The 10,857-nt window shown below is 43.6% G+C and overlaps 4 non-coding genes across 4 annotated transcripts; 1 reads left to right on the top strand and 3 right to left on the bottom strand.

Annotated features, from left to right (window-relative positions):
• Positions 1-2,216: 2,216 nt before the first annotated feature.
• Positions 2,217-2,325, bottom strand: TRNAL-CAA. Its single transcript has 2 exons — positions 2,288-2,325; positions 2,217-2,262 (listed from the first exon to the last, which is right to left on the bottom strand). It is a non-coding gene; the product is annotated as a tRNA-Leu (tRNA).
• Positions 2,326-7,579: 5,254 nt separating this feature from the next.
• On the bottom strand, positions 7,580-7,688 carry TRNAL-CAA. Its single transcript has 2 exons — positions 7,651-7,688; positions 7,580-7,625 (listed from the first exon to the last, which is right to left on the bottom strand). It is a non-coding gene; the product is annotated as a tRNA-Leu (tRNA).
• A 1,320-nt stretch (positions 7,689-9,008) lies between these two features.
• TRNAL-CAA lies at positions 9,009-9,117 on the bottom strand. Its single transcript has 2 exons — positions 9,080-9,117; positions 9,009-9,054 (listed from the first exon to the last, which is right to left on the bottom strand). It is a non-coding gene; the product is annotated as a tRNA-Leu (tRNA).
• A 510-nt stretch (positions 9,118-9,627) lies between these two features.
• TRNAA-AGC lies at positions 9,628-9,700 on the top strand. Its single transcript has one exon. It is a non-coding gene; the product is annotated as a tRNA-Ala (tRNA).
• The last annotated feature ends 1,157 nt before the right edge of the window (positions 9,701-10,857 follow it).

Below are 10,857 nucleotides of genomic sequence, written 5' to 3'. Positions count from 1 at the left end.
CCAGATGAGTGAGTTGTGGGTCTAATTTCATTAATATATTGCGTTTTCTTTCCGCACTCAGGGCAGAGTTAATGTTTCCAAAGAAACAGATGGCTCTTTGGGCCCAGCCACAAAGGACTGACGTGTCTACTGGTTGGCCTGTAATAACGGCTTGTTCTGATAAATCTAATATTTTGTGAGGGGTCCCAATAAGTCTAAAAGTTTGTCTTGGCAAAGTTTAAATGATCTGTCCAGACCTCTTTTGGGGTTCTTACCAGTTTTATTTAAATATTTAAAAATGATAGGGTCTAACTCAGGAGTTAGGGATTTTTTATGTGGCAAAGAGGGTCTTGGACATTCTGCTTTTAATTTGTTTCTGGAGGATCTATCCAGGGATTTATTAACCCAATGCATCAAACATTTTGAAATTTGAGGTTGGGGAACCCATTCTCCAGATCTAGGGTGTTTTATCTGGTCGGGGTTGAAAAAGGGGATACCCTGACTGTCTAGAATTAAAGATTCTGGGATTTGGCTAGTTGAAGAGGATTCCTCAGGATCCTCAGAATAGTCATCCTCATAATAAAATGGTAATTCGTCTTTTAGAATTGAATCAGAATCATCTGATGATGCGGAGGAAGATATTTCTTTGTAAGAGATAAACTTAGCCCTCTTACTGGCTATTGGTAGTCTCCTCCCGGGTGGAGGGTCCTTTGTGGGGATTTTCGCCACCATTACCCTTGCCGCATGGTTTATGCGGACGTTCTTTGGAATTTTGACCTTTTCCCAGGGTGTAGGATTTTGGGTCTTCTGTAAACCTTCTCTTTTTGGTTGTTTTGCCCGGTTGTTTAAAACCTTTGGCCAGTTCCGTAATTGAATCTTCCGCTGAGAGGAAGTTGTCAGTCGGGGTAGAAGGATAATTTTGAGGGGACCTTTGGTTTACTACCAAGGAAAGGGATTTAGAAATGGAGTCCTGAATGGATACCATGGCTGACTGTATTGCCACGGATACAGATTTTGAGACAGATTGATCCACCATTTGTTGGATAGAATCCGAAATTAGTACCTCATAGCCAATGGGAATGGATTGAATGGATTGGGGATTAGTTTGTTCCTCAGAAGGATTCATGTTGCTAAAATATATGAATATGAATAGAAGAGAAAATGGGAAAAAAATGAGTGTTTTATACCTGTACGTACACAAGTACGCACATTCAAGTACATATACTCAGTCAGTATAAATATATATACAGACTAGTATAAAGTAATTGAAAGCATGTAAATGTAAATGTATTAGATATACTTACAATTGGCTAGGAGAAAGTGGATATATATAAGAATGTGAATATATATATATGTTTAATGGTGTGGAGAAAGCTGTACCGACGTTATAACACTGTGAGGTGATTAGCTGCGCTGAGGTGATTTGAAAAGCGCGCGCAATCACCTCACAGTCCAGAGAGTGGAGCGCCCGAAGTCTCGCGATACACGAGACTTCGGCTTTGAAAGGAAGGAAATGGTGTCTGGGGACTGGAGGAAGAACGGAGGTAAGATTGAGGGTACAGTAAGAGATGGAAGGCCGAATTAGGTTGATAAAGCGAGCAGGGGGAGAGAAGAGAGCCTTAGTACCGTAATGAAAACGGTGGCTCAGGATACGGTGCCTGACTGGGGAAATGCGCCCGTGTAACACCGCATGCAGATATCGAAATAATAACCTGAAATATTACATTTATGTTTTCAAAAAATACAAATGGTAATCTATAGAAAGACAAAACTGCTAATACGTATCTTCTTTGGTTGGGAGCAGCAAGAAAGAGGCAGAATCTATACCATCATCACCTCTTATACACTAAGAAGATCACTGATTGGCTATCTGGACTTCCTCATTTACATATTTAGTATCTGTTTTGAAAAAACTCTTTTCACCTGTTATAATACTTATTCTTGCTGCTAATGGGAGTAGTAAAGAAAGTTATGCACAATGGGAGCCTCCTGTCTTCAATAAAATTGGATATCTCCTCAATATAATGTATTCTGAGATACTTTTATAAATCTTGGTTACATAACTCTAGAAATATGGTATATCTCAGAGTGTAGATTGTCTCATGGAATTAGTTTATTAGAGGTAAAATTAGTAAGGAAAGAAGCAGTAGTTCATTAGATCATCATGTATGTGATTATAGTACATATGTCCATATAATGATCTTTCAAAAATGTTTCTTCCGACATTGAAAAATTTATGTCAGAAGTGGGATTTGAACCCACGCCTCCATTCGGAGACCAGAACACCCAGTGTAGGGAAGAGTCGCCTCTTGAGTCTGGCGCCTTAGACCGCTCGGCCATCCTGACAGGTATGTTGTCATCAGCCTTACCCAGACCACAGATTTAGAGAAATTATTTTAGCCTGATAAGGGGTGTGGCCTGACTCAAACTGAGCCAACCAATAGACAAGGCCTACGTGTGGACTTGTGTCACTGATCTTCTTGTTGCAGAAAAGTCACACATTTTTATAATGATAGTCAATGATATTGCGCTGCGACTGCATCACGACAGTTGCAAAAAATCAATCCAAGTTGGATTTTTTGTGCGACTGTCGCAGTGCGAAACAATTGACTATCATTGCAAAAAACGTTGGGGCACCATGAACGTTGCGTGACGCATGTCGCAGTCTAGTTGTACCCTTTTCATGCTACACATGTCACCGTCTAGCCCAGGCTATAGTTTGTATAAAGTCAGAGAAAAGTCTCTCGCCGTGCGCTGAATTTATCATCCATTCTGACCCACGGTGATAAGCGCTCAAGCACACGACTGCATGTTTTTCCACATCTGATCCGCTTTATACTTTTTCGGATTGGATTTGGAATTCATTTAAATGGGGCAATGTGCATGCTATGTGCTGTATGCAAGTCCATACCGCAAAAGCATAGAACTTATCCTATTCATGTCCGTTTTGAAGACAAGAGTAGGTATTTTGACAATGGGGCCCTTGGAAATTGCAGGATGCACGCGGCCAGTACCCGTATTTTGCGGATCCAGAGCTTGCAGACCGCAAAATACATACGGTTATGTGCATAAGTCCTAAATTTGTTGCAGGTCTAGACAGTCTGCCTAATTTTAGCCTTTTTTGTAGGGTTTTTTGTTTATGGGGGCCCAGTGTGTTGTATTATTTATATCTGGGGGTGCATTGTATATATTTCAGGGGGTGCTGTTCACGGTATTATTTATTTCAGATCCTTGTGTATGGGTTATGTTGGAGGTAACTTTTATTTTTCCTTTTCAATTTCATCAACTTTTCTGGAAGCTGCTTATCTTCCATCTGACGATCTGAGGATCAGGGCCAACATCCTTCTTATATCTATGACCATTATATTCATTCCACACTAACCGCTCTGTGATTGTAGGTAAAAAACACGAACGTTGTTTGTTTCCATTTTTTTGCGGATAGGATGCAGATCAATTAATTTCAATGGGTCCGCAAAAAATGCAGACAGCACCCTGTGTGTTGTCTGCATCACTATGTCCGTTCCGTAGTCCCGCAAAAAAAATAGAACATGTCCTATTCTTGTCCGTTTTATGCATTGTTAAAATGGACCCGCAAAAAAAAAACGGATGGCATGCGTTTGCGGACCGCAAAACACATACGGTCGTGTGCATGTAGCCTAAGGCTGGGACTAAAAATCCAGCATTATAGCCCATCTGTCAGCAGCTTTGTCCCTATGACACCGGCTGACCTGCTACATGTGCGCTCGGCAGCTGAAGGCGTCTGTGTTGGTTAAATGTTCGTATTCTTATTGCTGAGAAAAATAATGTTTTATCATATGCAAATGAGCCTCTAGGAGCAATGGGGGCGTTGTCATTACTCCTAGAGGCTCTGATCTCTCTGCAACTGCCGCACTCTCTGCACGTTGATTGACAGGGCCAGGCAGTGTAAATGTCCTCATGTCTGGCCCTGTCAATCAAACTGGAGAGGGTTCGGCAGTTGCAGAGAGAGCAGAGCCTCTAGGAGTAATGACAACGCCTCCGTTGCTCCTAGAGGCTTACCGGGATTTAAACATAATTTTTCTCAGCAATGCGGGCACATATGAACATGGGACCAACACAGACGCCGTCAGCTGCCGAGCGCACATGTAACAGGTCAGCCAGTGTCATAGGGACAAAACTGCTGACAGATGCCCTTTAAAATCCACTGTGTTTCTGCAACAAGACTGCGAGGGTGACATCCTCAGTAGACATTGATATGCTGAGGATTTCAAATCAGCAATGCAGCACCTTTTCTGCTATTTTTTTTTTGTCACGTGTAACCTGGCCTAAGGATTCCTTCACACGCAGTGATGTCCCTGGGTCCAAAAAAAGCCCAAAAAAAAGCCTTAAAGAGGACCTTTCACCGATTCTTACCCTATGAACTAACTATACAGACATGTAGAGCGGCGCCCGGGGATCTCACTGCACTTACTATTATCCCCGGGCGCCGCTCCGTTCTCCTGCTATGTCCTCCGGTATCTCCGTTCCCTAAGTTATGGTAGGAGGAGTCTGCCCTAGCGCTGGCCAATCGCATTGCAGAGCTCACAGCCTGGGAGAAAATAACCTCCCAGGCTGTGAGCTCTGCGCTGCGATTGGCCAGCGCTAGGGTAGACTCCGCCTACCATAACTTAGGGACTGGTATCTCCGCCTACTATAACTTAGTGAGCGGAGATACCGGAGGGCATAGCGGCAGAACGGAGCGGCGCCCGGGGATAATAGTAAGTGCAGTGAGATCCCCGGGTGCCGCTCCACATGTCTGTATAGTTAGTTCATAGGGTAAGAATCGGTGAAAGGTCCTCTTTAAATTGATAAGCATTTTTGTAGTGTTTTTTAGGTGTTTTTGCCCACATAGTCTGTTTTAGCACCTGGTGTTTATTTATTGGTGTTTTTTGCATGATCAGCTATTTCTTCAATGTCACTCCCTCTGCAAAGCGTTGGTTGAAAAAAATGCCAACACAAATTGCATATGCATATATATATTTTTTTAAAGCTGCATAAAAACTAATGGAGGTCTATGAAGATAAACACCAGACAGTAAGGAAAAAACACCAGACCCAGAGCATGCTATAATTAGTAAAAAAAAAAAAAAAAAACACCATTAACACAAAAAAATGTCCCTCAACAGTGAAAAAAAACTGGTGTTACACACGGTGGCAGTCAAGAATTGGATCCAGTAGGAAGGAGAAGTTTAAGGCTAGGTCTACACGACGACATTGGTCGCACGACAGATAGGGAACAACTGCACTGCAACATTTGTCGCGCGATAATTTTTATAATGGCAGTCTATGGTGTGGCACTGCAACATGCTGCGAATCACCATAGACTGCCATTATAAAAATTGTCGCGCGACATTGCTGCAACAAAATGTAGCGCGACAAATGTTGTCGTGTAGACCTAGGGCTGTTTCAGGCAAACGTGTGTAGTCCGGAAATCGTGCTCAGTGTGTGAGCGCGATCCACCGTTCTGCTCGTCTTGCAGGAGTGCACTGCATTAGTGCTCATGCCCACGGCCGTTGCCCCGCCGTGGCCGTGTTTCGGAATACACGGGGCACCGGCAGTGTGCATTCCGCATCACGAATGCGGACCCATTCACTTGAATGGGTCTGCAAATCCGGAGATGCGGAACGGAAGCTTCCGTGGGGTTCCTTTACGTGCTTCCGTTCCGCAAAAAAGTAGTGCATGCATGCACCGTTGGATGCGGATCGCGGACCCCATTCAAGTGGTCCGCGGTCCGCAGCACGGGCACTGAGCGCTTACGCTGGTGGGCATGAGCCCTGATACTGATTTATAATGCTATATGCCTCCGTATGACCTTCCTTCTACCGGATCATACTGAAATAATGCTGCCACTATGATTCTGTAGCATAAGGTCACGCAGAGGCACATAGCATTATAAATCAGTATAATGCCGTGCGCTCCTGCAAGACGAGCGGGGTCCAGAGCGGTGGATCCCGCTTACGCGCGGCGTGTGATTTCCAGACTGCACACGCTCGTCTGAAAGAGCCGTAAGTCCTTCCTTTATATATTTAATTTCTCATTCCCTTCCCTGAAAGCGTCTCTAAATATTTGTGCAGAAATAACCATACGTGACCACAATACACTCAGCTCCGCTCATTTTACATCTTTTTTTATTTATAATTCTTTAAAAAATGATCTTTACTATCTCGTGTCTTACAGTGGAGCGGTGTGGAGGACGACATGCTCAGGAACTTACCAGTACACAGTACGTATGAGTGTTTCTTTTAGGCCTCTTTCACACGGGCGTTGCGGGAAAAGGTGCGGGTGCGTTGCGGGAACATGCACGATTTTTCTGCGCGAGTGCAAAACATTGTAATGCGTTTTGCACGCACGTGAGAAAAATCGCGCATGTTTGGTACTCAAACCCGAACTTCTTCACAGAAGTTCGGGCTTGGGATCGGTGTTCTGTAGATTGTATTATTTTCCCTTATAACATGGTTATAAGGGAAAATAATAGCATTCTGAATACAGAATGCAAAGTACAATAGCGCTGGAGGGGTTAAAAAATAAATAAATAAATTTAACTCACCTTAATCCACTTGATCGCGCAGCCGGCATCGCTTCTGTCTTCATCTTAGCTGTGTGCAGGAAAAGGACATGTGGTGACGTCACTCGGGTCATCACATGGTCCATCACATGATCTTTTACCATGGTGATGGACCATGTGATGACCGGAGTGACGTCACCACAGGTCCTGTTGCTGCACAGAGATCAGATGAAGACAGAAGAGAAGCCGGCTGCGCGAGCAAGTGGATTAAGGCGAGTTAAATTATTTATTTTTATTTTTAACCCCTCCAGCGCTATTGTATTCAGAATGCTATTATTTTCCCTTATAACCATGTTATAAGGGAAAATAATAATGATCGGGTCTCCATCCCGATCGTCTCCTAGCAACCGTGCGTGAAAATCGCACCGCATCCGCACATGCTTGCGATTTTCACGCAGCCCCATTCACTTCTACGGGGCCTGCGTTGCGTGGAAAACGCACAATATAGAGCATGCTGCGATTTTCACGCAACGCACAAGTGATGCGTGAAAATCACCGCTCGTGTGCACAGCCCCATAGAAATGAATGGGTCAGGATTCAGTGCGGGTGCAATGCGTTCACCTCCCGCATCGCATCCGCGCGGAATACTCGCCCGTGTGAACTCAGCCTTACTCTTCTAAGCTTCTTAAAAAGTGGGTCACCAAACAGTCCCTTTGGTAGGTATCAACATTGTTCTATTCCTGCTTTGTAGGTTTTTGTGTTTTATACGGAAACTAACAAAGCTGCGGTCCCTCGTGTTTGTCTCCTCACTAGGAGACAAGGTTTCAACATATCATTAGTGTGCAGAGACTCGAAACGCAATAAAAAATCTGTTTGAAAGAATAGAAAGTCATTTTGCAGCCAGTTCTTTGCTCGAGACATAATGAAACGCTTCCGCAAACATTGAAAGAGGAAGAGAACAGAGACGGCGACACAAGGAGGCCGAATAAATAATGATATATAGGGCAGAATGTTCAGACAAAGGTTCAGACTATGTTATATAAAAAGTATATGAAGATTGTAGGGGGAAAAAATTATCTGTCAGAAGTGGGATTTGAACCCACGCCTCCATTCGGAGACCAGAACACCCAGTGTAGGGAAGAGATGCCTCTTGAGTCTGGCGCCTTAGACCACTCGGCCATCCTGACAAGCTGCATGTCAGAGTGTTGTGTGGGGTTTAGTACCTGCTACGAGACATCGCTGCAATAATCGGTGTGGTTTACTATACGAGAGAGGAGAGACGTGGCTGATCTCAATGTGATCTCCCTGGTGTCCGCAGAGTATGATTAGAACCCTTGTTCCATTGCCCCGCCAAAAAAATAGTGCATGTCCTATTTTTTTCTACTTTGCGGACAAGGATAGGCATGAGGGTCAATTCACACATCCGTGTGTGTTTTGCGGATCCGCGGATCCGCAAAACACGGACACCCGCAATGTGCGTTCCGCACTTTGCGGACCGCACATCGTCAACACTTAATAGAAAATGCCTATTCTTGTCCACAATTGCGGACAAGAATAGGACATGTTCTATTTTTTGGGGGATCGGAATTGTGGACCCGGAAGTGCGGGTCCGCATTTCCGGATCCGGGCCGCACATCGAATGAATGGTTCCGCAATGAATGAATGGGGAACGGAATTGCGGACCTGTGAATGGAGCCTTATTGCAATGGATCCGCAAAAAAAAACGGATGCCATATGGACCGCGGACCGTGTGCAAAACACATACGGTGGTGTGCATGTAGCCTAAGGCTACATGCACACGAACGTTGTTTGTTTCCGTGTCTGTTCCGTTTTTTCTTGCGAATAGGATGCAGACCCATTCATTTTAATGGGTTCGCAAATATTCGCTGTCCGCATCCATATGTCCATTCTGTAGCCCCGCAAAAAAAAAAAACATGTCCTATTCTTGTCCGTTTTAGGCATTGTTACAATGGATCCGCAAAAAAAAAAAAGTATGGCATACGGATGTCATCCGTTTTTTTTTTTTTGCGTGTCGCAAAACACATACGGTCGTGTGCATGTAGCCTAAGGCCTCCTACACAATGATATCTGTTTGGCGGTCTGCAAATCGATGATCCTCAAAATACGGATACGTTCTGTATTCATGCCGCATTTTTCACAGGCCCCATTTAAAGAACGTCTATTCCTTTCTCAAAACGGATAAGAATAGGACACGTTCCATGGATGTGGACGCCACGCAGGTGACATCCGTGTGCTGTCCCATAGAAATGAATGGGTTTTCAGACTTGCTTGAAAAAAGGGGCTGGAGCTTAGCAGCAAGGGGCGGGATTCATGGGAAAGGGGTGTGGCCTAAGGTGTTACATTTTGTGTCACGATTCAGCCGTGCTCCAGAGCCGTCACCGAGGCTGAGACTCCGGTCTGGAGGGACTGTCTACGTTTTACACCATTTATAGGTTCAGTAATTCTACTCTGTAGAATTATTTGCTGAGAGGGGAAAAAAAATGTATTGTCAGAAGTGGGATTTGAACCCACGCCTCCATTCGGAGACCAGAACACCCAGTGTAGGGAAGAGTTGCCTCTTGAGTCTGGCGCCTTAGACCGCTCGGCCATCCTGACAACTGATTAAGCTTCAGTGAAGTCGCTTTCTTTATCCTGTGAGCGATGCTGCTCTAGTTTCCCTGGAGCGTGCGTTATGTGTTGGCTTTTTTTTTGTCAAATGTTATTTTTCTGTTTTGCTTTTTTTAAAATTGTACTTTTATTTTTTATTACTGTGTTGTCATTTCTCAGAGGTCGTCCCTTCCTTAAAAAATTTTTAAAATTTATTTTAAATACTGAGTTTTTTACTAAGTGCTCTCTAAAGAGAAAATTCATACTTATCTGCTCCGTGCGCTCCAGTCCTCCTCGCTGACTCCATGGTGTCCATGTTCCAGCCCCCACACTGTTTTCTTCCAGCGCAGCATGGACATGGTCACATGCTCTGCTGCAGCCAATGATTGGCCTCAGTGGTGACATGCTGCTTGTGGCTGCGTCTGCTGCATGCAATCATTAGGTATGGTGAAGAATGTGCCCGTGCAGCGCCAGAACCCTTATCCCATCACCTCTCTGGTGCAGAAAGCTTTGAGTGAAGGGGAATTAGCTCAGATGGTAGAGCGCTCGCTTAGCATGTGAGAGGTAGCGGGATCGATGCCCGCATTCTCCATTATTTTTTTTTAAGTTATTCTCATTTATTACATTTGCATTTATTTCTGTAGAATGTTCTAAAGTATTGTTTAAGGCAGGGGCGTAGCTACACCTGACTGGCAAATTTTCTACACCCCCTCTGATATTGATGACCTATCCTGAGGTCAGGTCATCAATAGTAAAAAGCTTTTTATCTCTTTTTTAAACAAGTATCTGTCTCAGTATCAGTGTCCTAAATATCTGGATAGGAGTAGTAGTGCTCTAATTCTTTATATGAATACACACTACTACCCATATCCAGATAGCTCCTATATACAGAATAAGTAGATGTTGACACAGATACACAAACACTCAAATACTAACACACACACACACACACAGATATATACACATACAGATATATACACACACAGATATATACACACACACACAGATATATACACATACAGATATATACACACACACAGATAAACAGCATATACACACACACACATATATATATACACATACAGATACACACACACACAGATATATACACACACACAGATATATACACATACAGATATATACACACACACACAGATAAACAGCATATACACACACACACATATATATATACACATACAGATACATACACACACACACAGAGAGATATATACACATACAGATATATACATACACAGATAAACAGCATATATACACACACATATATATATACACATACACACATATATACAAACACACACACACACACACACACACACACAGATAAACACCATATATGCACACACACAAACACTTACAGGCTGCAGACAGGGCCGGACTGGGGATAAAAACCAGCCCTGGAAAAAGTCTCACACCAGCCCCACAGCGTTGCGTCATTATTTACTTGTTTATAATAGGAGAAAGCATTCATTTTAAAACACGTGTGTAAACACGAATATGAACTTTGCCCCACGATAGCTCTTTTGTAGAACCCCCATTGTTCATATTATAACAGTGTTTTCCCAACCAGGATGCCTCCAACTGTTGCAAAACTACAACTCTCAGCATGCTCAGACAGTGTTTTACCACGCCCTTTGACCCGCCCCTTTTTTGTTGGCCACCTATTTAATGATTGTTGCATGCAACATTTTACTTGACCAGCTATTTTAGATATTCTACGGCAGTCCTGTT

This window comes from Bufo bufo, chromosome 8 (assembly GCF_905171765.1).
Source record: "Bufo bufo chromosome 8, aBufBuf1.1, whole genome shotgun sequence".
NCBI lineage: Eukaryota > Metazoa > Chordata > Amphibia > Anura > Bufonidae > Bufo > Bufo bufo.
This window is presented reverse-complemented; position numbering and strand designations above follow the sequence as displayed.